The following is a 13,164-nucleotide window of genomic DNA, read 5'->3' on the forward strand; positions in this document are numbered from 1 at the left end:
TTCTGAGCCCAAGAGGTGGAACAAGAGAAGACTTTTTGCTATACAAATCCTCATAAAAAGGATTGAAGACACAGTTATATGCAGGGTTAGATTCGTTAGAGTATAATTTTGTGATATATTGTAAAGATAATTTGATACAGCGTTGTGCAAGAGATGGTTCATCGGCCTCAACGTAAAAACTGTCAATAGGTGAAGTTCTGAAGGACCCAAGACAAAGTCTTAGACCTTGGTGATGGACAGAATCAAGAAGTTTAAGGTTGGAGCCATAATTAAGTTTAGAACGGACGCGTGATCGATATAGATGGAGAAGGGTAGCTTGATCCCCTCCCCATTTAGAATTGTGTGAATCAAAGATTAGACCCAAGAACTTGGCTTCCGTCACAACATTAATGGGCGCGCCATCTTGAGATAGTTCAGGGTCTTTATATGGTTTGTATTTACGACAAAAATGTATGCAGTTAGTTTTTGATTTAGAAAATTTAAAGCCGTTTTCAAGACACCATTTATTAATCTTGTTTAAACACAACTGCAATTGTCGTTCAATGGTATGCATATTTTTACCACGACAAGAAATATTAAAATCATCCACAAATAACAATCCATCAATTGAATCTTTTTAAACTTTTGATAAACTGTTGATCTTGATGCTAAAAAGAGTGACAGACAACATACTGCCTTGTGGAACACCCTGATCCTGATTGTAATGATGTCGTCAAGAGAGCCTTATTTATTGAACAATTGAATTTTGTTCTGTGACCCTTTAGGAGCTCTGCCACTTTGTTGTTTTGAAGCACCAGGCTTTGGTTTCGGTTTACTTTTCACCGTTTGTTGACTATCAGCTGTCGATTGAGACTCTGAGTGTGACTGAGATGATGATTTGTGATCAGAAGAAGACTTTGAGGTACTAGTAAGTGATTCCTCAGTCTGTGCTGATATGGCAGGGTACAAAAGCTGTGGAGAATCGCGATTTACCCAAGTGAAGGTAGTTTGGCAGCCTGTGGTTGATGTTGTTTTAGAGCTAGACCCCGATGATGTTTTTGCCACTGTAGCATAACTTTCATGAAGATCAGATCTCTTTACCAGTTTTTTTGGCCTCAGAAAAAGATATATTTTGTGTAAATTTTATTTCATTGATCTCCATTTGCTCTTTCCAAATAGGACACTGTTTCGAAAATGAAGAATGGTCGCCTGAGCAATTGGTGCATCTTTTATAATCACTGTCACAATCTTCTGTTGTGTGCGTTTTCTCACCACAGTGAGCACACACAACAGACAATGTGCAGGTATTTACACCGTGTCCATATTTCTGGCATTTAAAACACCTTAGCGGATTGGGGATGTAGGTATCAACTGGAATGTCACAGTAGCCTGCCTTCACTGATTGTGGAGCATTTGGACACGAAAAAAGGAAACAGATACGTGTTCGTTTTGATGGTTTCATTGTTTCTCCGAGTTGAAAAGCGCTTGACGTAGAGTACGCCTTGATCCTTCGTTTCTAATCCTATATCAAGTTCCGACATATCATCAAACAGTCGGTCTTGATCTCTAACGATACCTTTACTTGAGTTCAACGTTTTGTGTGCAGAGACCGTGACCGGAATGCCCATGAAAGATTTGATATTCAGCAAATTAGTTGCTTGCTGCTTTTTCCCGCACTCTACTAGCAGAGCACCTGAACGTAAGCGTCTTATGTTCTTCACATCCCCTGCAATACCTTGAATACAATTGGATACAGCAAAGGGGTTCAACTTCAACGGTGTCTTGTCAGGAGTCTCAATCACAATGAAACGCGGCCAATACTGAATCGATGCAGACGGTCTATGGTCAGTATCAACAGGGTCAATATCAAGTGGACGTTTTGTTTTTTTGGTTGGGTTTTCATACGCCATGGTTAGTGTAAATGGTTCATCATCCGAGCTCCCCACCCACCACGGAGTATCACAAGGACAATGCTAAAGTAAGCGGGCCTCCAGCATGGTTGAACCGGGCCCATTCAACCTCCCGTCTAGGTGAAGTCAGGGCCGAAGTGGTGTGTTCAGCAATAGAAACAATAATTAAATGACAACTAACACTGGTAAAAAGACCGTTAACAGTTTTGACATTGAAATATTTATCCCTCGTGATGGAAAATTCAACGCAATCAAGCAGGATATGCATGAACGTGACTCATCACAAGGGATACAAAACGGAGGATCATCAGCTTTAACAGGTATGCATGAGTATATCGTGTATGGCCAATACAATAACGTCGCAAAATGACATCTATAAATCTGGAGTGACAGCCCAAGTTGTTGTAACCAATATAGGGTTTTATTTCATGTAATTTATTCATACCTACTTGGATGTCCCATTTCTTTTGCACAAGATCACGGATGTATAATTCTGAACGAACCGATGGTAATAACCAATGAAACCTAGAAATGTTTGCAATTCAACAGTTTTTGGAACAGGCCATGATTTCAAGGATTCAACCTCATTTGGATCAGTTTTTACTTCTGATGATACAACATATCCAAGATGTTTGACCCTATTTCTGAAGATTTCATATTTTGACGGTTTCAACTTCAAACCATGCTCCCTCCACCTTCGAAATACAGATTCTATTCTGGTCAAATGTTGTTAAATAGTTTGTGAAAATAGGATTATATCATCCAGATAGATCAAACATTCTTTCACGTGTAAATCACCCATACATTTCTCATTAACTTCTGAAATGTAGCTGGGGCATTGGTGAAACCGAACGGTATCCTATTGCATTCGAAAAATTGGAAGGGACCTGCAGAAATTGCTGTTTTCTCTTTGAAAACCATTTTGATCCAACAAGACGATCTAAAGTCTCATCAATCCTACGCAAGGCATAAGAATCTCGAATGCTTTTAGAGTTAATCTTTCTCATGTCATTACATACCCTTAGACTGCCATCCCTCTTGCGAACCAAAATATGTTAAGAATAGGGGCTATGACATTCACGAATGGCTCAACACTCAAGCATATTTTAAAGATGTTGCCTAACTCCCTCAAAGCTCCAGTACGATTCCTTGAAAGGCATGTCATCCATAAGAGTGATCTCGTGTCTAACTGTGGTAGTATGGCCAAGAATCATCGGAACCTTTGCGCTAAACTCTGTATCCTTTACTACCAACACTGGTATCATGTAAGTTGCGTTATTAAACAGAACACCTTCAGAGAGCTCAATGTAGCCAATGGAGCGCTGCTAACCTCCAACTGAAACTCTTCTGTAGGGCGTAACCTAATGTTATTGTAAAAAGACTCCGAAAGAGTAGTAACTTGAGATCCAGTATCTAGCAACACATTACATTCACTGCCATTGACATAAACAACAATTTGTACAGTATGGCCTACCATTCTAGAGTACAAGTCATTGGAGCTATCACCTTTATCGAGAACAGTTTGCTCCTCAACCGAAGTCTTTAATGGTTTAAATCCATATGCCCAGGATCACCAATAATCCTTCTACCACAGCCTCTATTTACCACGTCCATGTCCACGAGGATATAGTGACGGATTAGACTGTTCAATTTTACTTTCAATAGCAGCTAACCTCTGTACGACCTCACTGATATCTTTTTCAAGTTTGGATGAAGTTGACTGGTTCAAGGCTTTCTGATTTTTCTCCAAGGCATCAATTTTCTTGAGAATATCCTTTAAGTGTTGAGAAACATCTGAATCAACAACCTGAGAAGTAGTACGGCCTCATTGTATCCACCGTCCTTGACCTTAACAGATCTGCTCTGTTTCCCCCATAACTCTGATTAAGGAATAAAAATCTGAACAACTGTCAAACTTATGTCTTTTTGCATCTTTCAGTCTATCATTCCTTATACCACTACAAAACTTTGTTTTCAACATACACTTCAGAGCGTCCTCAGCTGTAGATTTAACTTTTAACAGTATCTTGAAGTCTACATGACCAAGTTGACCAAGACTGACCACCTTTCACCTTTTTTCAGTGAAAAACATTTTGAAGTAATGTATCAGCCGAACTGACCACACCATAAATACTATCAAACGTACTCACGATATCATCCACTGATGCACGTTCACCAAGCAAAAATACAGCTCTACCAGCTTCACCCTTCTAAGTTAGAGGCGGGATAATCCCTACTGTTCAACAAACACTTGACCTCAAAAATCCAATTCTCAAAGAAGCAGGCACCCGTGGCGAGCCACCTCCTCGTGGTGGGTGCTGGGTAACGCCAAGAGCTCGCCGGCACCCCCGCTCGCCGGCACCCCCCGGGGCATATTTGGTCCACCAACCTGTTTGCCGTGGGTTGCGGCCCTGTGTCGGTGGAGGACGGGAGTCTGGGGGTTGAGGGCACTGGGGGCCTGTGACCGCGTTCCCTTTGCTCAACACACCCCTTCGACCCTTACTTCACCTGGACGGGAGGTTGAATGGGCCCGGTTCAACCAATCGGCTGGTCATGCTAAGCCCTGTACATGTAAATTTTACTGCATAAATTTTTAGAAATTATTTTGTCTTTTGTCAGTTGTCATGGCTTTGTGATGATATGTCTATTTTACGATTGAATAACTCAAATTTCGTATCTTGCCTTGAGTCCTATGTCCAGAAGGCAGTGGCTCATGGGCCAATCTGGTGGAATAATTACTTGCTGATTATTCTGCTTGAGTATATCATCCGGGTATCCTTGGTGCTGCAGGCTGGAAACCCGCCTGCTCTTAGCATTGTCCTTGTGATACTCCGTGGGGGGGTGGGGTGGGGGGGTGGGGGGAAGCTCGGATGACGAATTCATACTAACTTACCATGGAATACCAAACCCCAAACAAAAAAACGAAACGCCAACTCGACAATGATGACGATGAACAGCGACCCTCCAAATTTATTGATTACTGGCCTCGTTTTCTGATCCTTGAGACTCTTGATAATACTCCTTTAAAGCTGAATCCATTTGCGATATCTAAAGGTATCCATGGAATAGCAGGAGACATTAAAGATGTGAAACGCTTGCGTTCAGGATGTTTATTACTTGAATGTAATAGAAAACAGCAAGCAACTAACCTGTTATCCATTGAAACGTTTGTTGGAGTTCCGGTTAAGGTCTCTGCACATAGAACACTGAACACCAGTAAAGGTATTGTACGAGACCGAGATCGTCTATTTGCAGATATGACCGAGATTGACATTGCATCGGAAATGAAGGATCAAGGTGTGATGTATGTCAAAAGATTTTCCACTCGGAAAAACAATGAAAGTGTTCCAACTAACACATACCTGTTTTCTTTTTCTGCGCCAAATCCACCCAAATCAATCAGGGCAGGTTACTACAGCGTTAATGTTGATGCATACATCCCCAATCCTCTGAGATGTTTCAAATGCCAGAAGTTTGGACATGGTGTGAAGACTTGCACATTGTCTGTTACATGTGCTCACTGTGCTGAGGCTACTCATGTAACAGAAGAAAGTAGCTCCAAAAAATGTGCCAACTGCAATGGAAATCATTCAGCCTTTTCTAAGGATTGTCCCACTTGGAAAAAGCAGATGGAGATCAACAGGATTAAATACACTAATAATGTCAGTTTTGCTGAAGCCAAAAAGTTGATACAGTCAAGGGATACTAGTGACACTTATGCCTCCATCGCCAGAAAGCCATCAGAAATGACCAACAAAGAAAATACTTCTCAAGTCATTACCTTGTCACATGCCTGTCAAACAGACTTGACGTGGATAAACACAGACATTCCTAAAAACATTTCTCCTGAGCAATCAACACAGACAGCAGATTTACTTCCTGATCAGCAGAACCTTTCTCAGCAACAATCTCCCGTTTCTCAACTTGGATCACAACCAGGGAAGAATGAAAAACAGACAGGTAAAACAAAGATCAAATCAAGATCAGACACTTCAAGACCAAATCGAGCTCCTAAAGGGTCAGACAAGATCAAATTATTTAATAAGTTTAGGGCATTAGAAGATATGGATGTGTCTGATAACATCCATCCCCGGGCACATAGCTTGTCGCCCTCTAAAAAGGTGCGGGGTAGATCCCCAATCAACCCACCATAGTTTCTTCCAAAAATATAACACAATAGAATTGTAGAGGATTAAGGACTAATCTTAATGAACTACAGATATTAGTCCAAGACTTTGCACCAGCAGCTTTCTGTTTACAGGAAACATACCTGAAACAGACAGATACTTTGAATTCACGTCAGTTTGATGCATACAATTATTTTTCCCCTCCGGGTGACAGGGCTACTGGAGGATCTTCAATCCTCGTTAAACAAGATGTTATCCATAGTTCTGTAGCTCTTAAAACTAACCTCCAGGCCGTTGCAGTGAGACTTACTCTTCACGTTACGTTTACACTATGCTCTCTATATACCGACTTCCTCAGCACTCCAACAGTCAGACCTGCAAGGTCTCTATGATCAACTCCCAAAGCCGTGTATCATAATGGGTGATCTCAATGGCCATAACCCGCTATGGGGTGGTACAAACACTAACTCAAAAGGTCAAATACTGGAAGATTTTATCTCGAATAATGACTTATGTTTATGCAATGATGATTCAAGCACTTATCTGCACCCTGCAACCGGCACCTACTCTTCTCTAGATCTGTCTCTTGCAGACTCTTCACTACTTAATGAGTTTGAGTGGTCAGTCCACAATGATCTCTGTGGAAGTGACCATTTCCCTACTATATTAAAATCTATAACTCCATCTGATGTGCCTCCATCATCAAGGCGGAATTTTAAAAAGGCTAACTGGGCTTTATATGAAACACTGTGTGCGGAAAAACTTAAACCTGAACGTTTTATTGACGTTCCTGATGCTATTCAATGTTTTTCTGAGGATCTGAATTGCATAGCTGATGAGTGCATACCAAAGTCTTCTGCAGTTCCACACATAAGAAAACCATGGTTCAACGATGAATGCAAACAAGCTAGGAAGGCAAGGAAAAAAGCAGAACATTATTTCCGTCGCCATCCTATGGTGCATAATTTAAACAAATTTAAAATTTTAAATGCTAAAGCAAGGCGTACTTTTAAACAAAATAAACGCCAATCATGGCAAAATTACGTTTCAAAAATAAATTCACGTACGCCAATTTCAAAGGTATGGAACATGATCCAGAAAATAAAAGGTAAGGGCTCTAAATCTAGTATTCACCATCTTAAAGATGGGAATCAGTTATTGACTAATAAATCAGATATTGCTAATAAACTTGGTGAGACTTTGGCGAAACATTCTTCCTCATCCAATTATGTACCTGAATTCCAAAAATATCAAAAAACAGCAGGAAAAGAAATATATTAATTTTACTTCAGAGAATGGGGAAGATTACAATGAAACCTATTCAATACATGAACTTCATACTGCTCTTGACCAAGCTCACGATACTGCTTCCGGTGCTGATGGTATACATTATCAACTTCTGAAGCACTTGCCAGAATCCTGTTTAGAGACACTTTTACATATATTTGATGACATTTGGACAACTGCAAAATTTCCTCCCTCGTGGCGAGATGCCATAATTGTTCCCATCCCTAAACCTGGACGTGATCATACTGAATACTGAAATTATAGACCAATTTCACTAACGAGCTGCGTTTGCAAAACCATGGAACGCATGATAAATAATCGACTTGTTTGGCCCTTGGAGACTAATAACCTTATAACAGATATACAATGCGGTTTCCGTAAAAACAGAAGTACCATCGATCATTTAGTGCGTTTAGAATCTTTTGTTATTAATGCCATAATTAACAAACAACATGCTGTGTCAATCTTTTTCGATCTAGAAAAAGTATACGACACGACATGGAAACATGGGATTTTAAAAGATTTACATGACTTTGAATTACGAGGCCGCCTGCCTCAATATATATCCAACTTTTTAAATGACAGGCAATGACGAGTGGGCCCAACCCTGTCTGACCATTATACTCAGGATCAGGGTGTCCCACAAGGCAGTATTTTGTCAGTCACTCTGTTTAGTATTAAGATCAACAGTCTGTCAAAGGTTTTAACTGATTCAATCGATGGATCACTTTTTGTGGATGATTTTAATATTTCTTGTCGTGGTAAAAATATGCGCACCATTGAACGGCAATTACAGTTGTGTTTAAATAAACTAAATAAATGGTGCCTTGAAAACGGCTTTAAATTTTCTCAAACAAAAACTAATTGTATACACTTTTGTAGAAAATACAAACCGCATAAGGACCCAGAACTGTCTTTAAATGGCACTCCAATCAAAGTTGTAAAGGAGGCTAAATTCTTGGGTATAATTTTCGATTCTCATTTAACCTTCTTACCACACATTAAATCTCTTAAAGTTAAATGCCTGAAGGCACTAGATTTGCTGAAGGTTGTTTCCAATTCTAAGTGGGGAGGGGATCAAACTACTCTCCTTCATTTATACAGATCATTGGTACGATCCAAACTTGATTACGGTTCCATTGTATATGGTGGAGCCTCCAAAAGCAACCTGAAACTATTAGATTCTGTCCATCACCAAGGTCTAAGACTTTGTCTTGGGTCCTTCAGAACTTTCTTGTCGCGGTAAAAATATGCATACTATTGAACGGCAACTGCAGTTGTGTCTGAAAATAAACAAAAGGTGTCTTGAAAACGGCTTTAAATTTTCCAAAACAAATTGTATACATGTTTGTAGAAAATATAAGCCGCATAAGGACCCTGAATTATCTTTGAATGGCTCTCCCATCAAAGTTGTCAAGGAGGCCAAGTTCTTGGGTTTAATTTTCGATTCTCATTTAACCTTCTTACCGCACATTAAATCTCTCAAAGCTTAATGCCTGAAGGCATTAGATTTGTTGAAAGTTGTTTCCAACTCAAAGTGGGGAGGGGATCAAGCAACCCTCTTACACCTATATCGATCACTGGTCCGTTCAAAACTCGACTATGGCTCAATCGTATGTGGCGGAGCCTGCAAAAGCAACCTTAAACTTCTTGATTCTGTCCACCATCAAGGTTTAAGACTTTGTCTGGGGTCTTTCAGAACTTCACCTATTGACAGTCTCTACGTTGAGGCTGATGAACCATCTCTTACACAACGTCGTATAAAATTGTCTTTACAGTACATTACTAAATTATACTCCAATGAATCTAACCCTGCATATAACTGTGTTTTCAATCCTCTCTACGAGGACTTGTACAACAAAACGTCTTCTCTTGTTCCACCTCTTGTGCACAGAATTAAACCCTTTCTGTCTTCGGCCGGCATTGAGCTGGAAAACATAGCTCCTTCCCGTCTTCTTTCTTCTCCTCCTTGGCAATTGGTTAGGCCACAAGTCGACCTAACATCAAGTACATTTAAAAAATCAGAAACTAATGAACTACAATACAAACAAGAATATAATCAGTTGAAACATAAATATTGCGGTTATAAATCCTTATTTACAGATTGGTCTAAGGACGGTGGCGCAGTGGCTTGTGCTACTGTCATTGGATCCAGAAAAATATCTTGTAGATTACCAGACAATAGTTCTATTTTTACAGCTGAAGCTAACGCCATATTAACAGCCCTTAAATATATCCAAAGACATCCTAAACATAAACAGTACATAATCTATTCAGACTCTCTTTCTTGCCTTCAGGCTATTAAAAACCTAGCATGTAAACATCCACTTTTAATAGAAATTATTGAACTTTATAACTATCTTGCGACTGGCCAATACGACATCGTCTTCTGTTGGTTACCCAGCCATGTTGGAATCTCTGGTAACACATTGGCTGGCCTTGCTGCTAAAGCAGCGCTCAACAAATCTGTATCACCACTTCTTATTCCTTACAGTGATTTATAAAGCCACCATTAGATCTTACATTCGTGATCTCATGCAGAAGAAGTGGGACACCCAAGTAGGTATCAATAAATTACATGCAATAAAACCATTTGTTGGTTACACCTACTTGGGATGTCGGTCCAGATTTGAAGAGGTCATTATACGACGATGTCGCATTGGCCACACTAGGTATACGCATGAATATCTTTTGAAAGGTGAGGATCCTCCGTTCTGCGTCCCTTGTGATGAAATAATCACGGTCAAGCATGTCTTGCTTGACTGTGTTGAATATTCCATCACAAGGAACAATTATTTTAAATCAAGAACTATGAAGGACCTTTTTAGTAATGTAAGTTCTCATTTAATTATTGCATTTTTAAAAGAATTGAATTTATTGACTGACATGTAAATAAATAAGTATTTTATGATTCGAAGATTGTTAGTGGCTGTATCCTCGAAGGGGCTGGAAGTACCGTAAAAGTATTGTCCTCCTGAGAGGGTACGTAAGTCCCAAAACGATTTAAGTCAGATTCAATCTTCCACTTTTTTAATCGTAGAATATGTGTCATTTTAATTTGTGGTTAATCTACCATGCAGTCGCCAACAGCTGAGGGGATGGTGTAAATCCAGCCTGGGACCATGCAGGTAGCAGAGGTACTGTAAGTCCCCATGGTCCCTGGTATGGTGATCTACCCTCTGTTGTTAGCGATCCATGGCCTGTTTTTATATTGTACTGTCCAAATAGTCATACTATAATTTTTTAATTAAGTTTCCACGCTACTTTTCATACTAACTGTAATAATCTAGTGGTTTTACTGTCCTTCGTAGACAGGGTGTTCATAATATGCATATATATTCTTTTTTGTCATGTATGTTCTCGTCACGATATGGCTGCAATATTGCCGATGTGACGTTAAATATTAACTCACTCACTCACTCAAAGGAGCACTCACCCTTAGCATCACTACCTGAGACCACAGATATACAGAGTGGTTGAATGTATTGCGTGTTAGGTGGTAACTAGGAACTTGCCCGATGTCTGGTTGAACTTGATATCCTGAAGTCTCTATATACTTGATCATCTCCCGAATATCCTCCTCACTAACTCCAGCTTTGCTATCTTTGGATTCATGTCAAAACATTGATTACAGAACAGTCTCGTTTCCTGTTTACTTGGTTCCGTCCTATTGCGCAGCTTAATGCGATAACCAGTCCACTATTTTTAGTGTCCACTACGTCATTTACCTGGATGCATAAATATTTATCAGTGTGATCTCATAAGTCTACGCAGTTGTATATTGCAACACTAAGCTCCTTCGAAGCCTAGTAAATACGTCGTACAGCGTGCTATGTCGTACAGCGAGATATGACGAACGGAAACCTGGAAATCGTGAAAATTTCAAACCGAGGCTCTGCCGGAACTGATATTACATCAACCTCATTATGCGTTACAGAACTACGCTCAGTGAGCGCAAAACAACACATAACAGGTTTAACCAGTGTGCCAGATGCATTATAAATCGTTTTACGACCTCATGAGACAGGGGCAGTCTGTGATTCCATAGTTAAGGTATGCTGCCTGAACCTCGACAAAAAGTAGAGAATGACGGTGCAATTAAAGCTTAAAATTAAAATTCTTTTGTAAATACCATTTTCTTATTTTCTTCTCAGCCGGTGCTGAAAGGGTCAGCGATAACAGACCAATGAATTCAAGTGCTAAAAATCTAACATACATCAGTCAGTGAACATAAAAATTCCAGCAATGAAGATAAGAATTACATCTGGTTTCTCCAAACTGTCAGGTCTGTAAAGAAGAAGTCTCGCGCATTAACGACATGGTATCAGTTTGTGTTCATAATTCAGAATGTGCAATGCAGTTGTTAAAACAGTTAGCAATTTTCCAATGAGCTCTCACACTTGCCTCAAGGTGTCATTCTCAAAAGACGAAACTTGGATGATGAATTAATACGTCTCAAAACCTATTCACAATGCAAATAGTGTAGAAAATACTCTTCTATTTTTGAAACATGAAAGCAGTATTGTCACAATCCAGAACTACTTCACACTACTTCAGTGGCGTGCTACACAAATGGCATCAAACATTGAACACATATGAAATTCAAATGAACATTCTAAAGAGAACATCTGAAAAAGAACAGTACACTGATCCAACGTTGAAAACAAATTCATATGATAAATATATAAGAAAATGTCATCATCCACACGCGAAACGTGAGGCAATCCATCGATAATAAATCATAAGTCTGACACAAGTCACACCAAAATGTCAAAATAAATGTCTGTTCACCACAGAAGATATGAACATCGCCAGCGCGAAACGCGAGTGCGCACACCTACGGGTAGTAATGTTAATGGTACTACTGCTAGCAACGTATCATGATGTTATAGGGCCCTTACAAAAAACCTGCTCACCAGAACACCACAAGGATTACAATCCATCGATGACAAACAATGCCCATGGCAAGTGGTTAATGTTGTCATGATACTGTGACAGTCATGTGGTTATGTGTCATGTTGTCGAGAACACTAGCCCCACGTTGGGCGCCAAAATGTCGCAGGTTTCTTATAACAGGACCACTGGGCTGGTGTTCAATGATTTAAACCAACTCCGAAACATGTGCCACAAACCTGTTGTTAGTGAAATTACACGATGTAGTTGCGAGCTGCCACTGCCAGCATGAGATACAGAAACAATTATAAAATTTACTTGTTACTAAACCATCATTAGATATAAGTAATTATGAAGAAATAATGGTTTCTAACCCATCATTAAATACAATTATTTAAATACAAGACAACAAGAAATTGTTTTAAAATAAACAGTTCAAACAAACTTGCATACCTGTAATTTGTGAAATAACCCAACGTAGTTGCGAGCTGCCACTGCCAGCATGGCGTGTGCCGGGCACATGGCACATGCAGCTTTTATAGCACCTCAGTGCACACATTGCAGAAGCAGCCTGTGCCAGAGCCCCGGATGTACCCGCTGGCAGCCAGCACAATTGTATGGCAAGCTGATAGGGATAAAATTATTAATTTATGATTGGTCTTGTGCAATATAAAAAAATGCTAACTGTGACACCTTCCCCTTCTCTGGAAAATGTCGTCCTCGACATTATAATAAAAGATCTGAAATAAAATAGAAAGTTGAAAACATTATTACATGCCTTAAAATAATTCCTGAAACAAATTTGAGAATTATACAAATATTTCATCATGACCAATTTGCTGCATAAGATATGCACCACTTCTGAACCAGTCTGGTGGCCTCCTCCAATTGATTATATTCTTGTTTATATTGTAATTCATTAGTTTGTGACTGTTTAAAAGTTGTCAGTCTTAAGTCAACATGTGGCC

The 13,164-nt window shown here is 39.6% G+C and overlaps 1 protein-coding gene and 1 pseudogene across 1 annotated transcript in view; one reads left to right on the top strand and one right to left on the bottom strand.

Moving 5' to 3' along the window:
* LOC137298235 (uncharacterized) overlaps positions 1-13,164 on the top strand; it is a 692,490-nt gene that overhangs the window by 105,003 nt on the left and 574,323 nt on the right. The gene's annotated exons all lie outside the window — the stretch shown is intronic.
* Positions 3,487-13,164, bottom strand: part of LOC137297741 (uncharacterized) — a 51,368-nt pseudogene continuing 41,690 nt past the window's right edge.

This window comes from Haliotis asinina, chromosome 10, assembly GCF_037392515.1.
Source record: "Haliotis asinina isolate JCU_RB_2024 chromosome 10, JCU_Hal_asi_v2, whole genome shotgun sequence".
NCBI lineage: Eukaryota > Metazoa > Mollusca > Gastropoda > Lepetellida > Haliotidae > Haliotis > Haliotis asinina.